This window comes from Elgaria multicarinata, chromosome 16 (genome assembly GCF_023053635.1).
Source record: "Elgaria multicarinata webbii isolate HBS135686 ecotype San Diego chromosome 16, rElgMul1.1.pri, whole genome shotgun sequence".
NCBI lineage: Eukaryota > Metazoa > Chordata > Lepidosauria > Squamata > Anguidae > Elgaria > Elgaria multicarinata.
The window spans coordinates 16287764-16289948 of NC_086186.1; positions in this window are offsets into that span (position 1 = coordinate 16287764).

Sequence of the window (2185 nt, forward strand, 5' to 3'; positions counted from 1 at the left end):
CTGGTGCCTCCAGATGTTTTGGACTTCAACTCCCATCTGCCCTAGTCAGCACAGTCAATAGACAGGCATCCTGGGAGTTGCAGTCCAAAACTCCTGTAGAGCAGCAGGTTGGGGAAGGGTGGGGTAGACAACAGATGGACAAATAGTCTGACCTGTCAGATATGCTTTAAGGTGGACTCCTGCATTGAACAGGGGGTTGGACTCAATGGCCTTGTAGGCCCCTTCCAACTCTACTATTCTATGAGGCAGCATAAGGCTCCATTGGTTTAATTTCCTACCTGTCATACAACAGTGAGAGTTGCAGGAACTCTACCAGAAAAGTTGGCAACCACACTGATTGTGCTCATTAATAGCATAACATGGGAAAATGTTTAATGTGTAGTGCAGTGGGAAAGTGTCATCATTTTATACCTGGAGTATTGACCTATTAAGAGATCAATACAAACCAGGAAGGCTCTTTTGTTATTCCAGCTACAATTCAAGACCTGCTCACCATTGTCCTAACTATAGCAACTCAGTTAACAACCTCATCCAGAGGGGATAGATACAAACTGCTGCATAATATATAAAGGCTTTGTCAAAGACTGCCATAACCTCAAAGGCTCATTTAACTAATTTGTTTCTTTTACACAGTTCCATTAGTTGTTCACAGTGCATGAACAGATCCATGTTCCTCTTTTGAAACAGCTATCTAAATACACATCTAAATACATATTACATTCTTTACTTCTGAGTTTCCCTTCCTATTTGATTTGAGAGTCCTAATTCAAGGAAGCAAATCAGCCGAATCCATCCTGGATCTGAATCTGGAACAATAAGGAAGGAAGGAAAAGAATAGACAGTACCAAAAACAAGCTCTTAGCACAAAGTGGATCAGAAAAGAAATGAAACAAGAGTATGATTACATTGTGTTTTCTAGGAATCGATTATATGTTGTTTTCTAGGTATAAAGGAAGGAGGAGAGAGAAGGGAAGACACTAGACAGCAGTATTAACTCTAGCCAAGTTTCCCCCAGCTTCAGCTGTGACTTGCTGGTGCAACAAACATGTGTGGTGCTACCCTACCTGTATGGCAGGGGTGGGCAGAAGGTAGCTGGGCATCTCTAGGTGATTTCTCCAAATGGATTAGCAATCATGACAACAAAAAGCTCCTTTTTCTCCTAAATTAGGCTGCTGAAATGAAGAAAACTTGGAGGGGAAACAGGAGTAGATTTACAACAAAGAGTCTGTTAGCATCTTAAAGACTAACAAAGGGGATGCTGGGATTTGTAGTCCAACACATCTGGAGGGCACTCATGCCTGTAGTCTATGAAAGTCTAAATAAATTTCTTTGTCTTTAAAATGCCACAGTTGCTGCAACTCTTCTAGGAGGAGATTTGTCTGAAAGGATTTGCGTACAAGCTCCAGTTCGGGTTCTGAAAATAATTTCCTGGGCTGAGCAGGTGCTCAGAGGCACCTTGTTCTACAATTCTGTGTCTGATTTCCTGAGCCACCAGGGTATGCCTGGTTCCAGCTGGAGGACTTTCGGGATTCTGGTGAAAAAAAAAAGTTAAATTCTGCAAGCCTTTCACTTGGATGAAGGGCCAGCTCTATGCAGACAAAAGACACAAGTGCAGAGCTTCCCCCTTTATTACATCAGTGGGGAAGCCTACTTGTTCAGAAGCTCCACATCCTTGTTCAGAAGCTCCACAGAGCCTCACACTATATGTGAGGCTCTGGCTCTGATCCACAGTCTTGTGAGTGTGTGGATTTCTATTTTTTTCTTGAAGGATGTGGAAAAAAAAAAGAGAGAGAAAGACACACAGAGAGAATATGCCATTCTGCAACCTGGAATTCCATGCTGTGCAGAGCAAAAATAAGAGAAGGTCCTGCATATGTGAAGCTCAGCCTGCACATAAGAGCTGATTACAGCAGTAGACTCGATTGAACATAAGCACCATTAATTTCTATAGAACCTGTTTCTAATATGAGTAGATGAAAGCAGTAAGAGAGGATAAGTGTTGGGAGGTAGTGGAAGTAACTTTGTTGTAGGAGACAACAGTATCGTTATTAAATCAGTATCGTTATTAAAACATTCATAAAACAAGGGAAAAGATGGCATTTTGAATTCTATGTACAAAGATCAGAGCACTTTGAAATCAATTTTGGATAACTTCCTAAACTTACTTAAAAACAAAGTCTGCTTT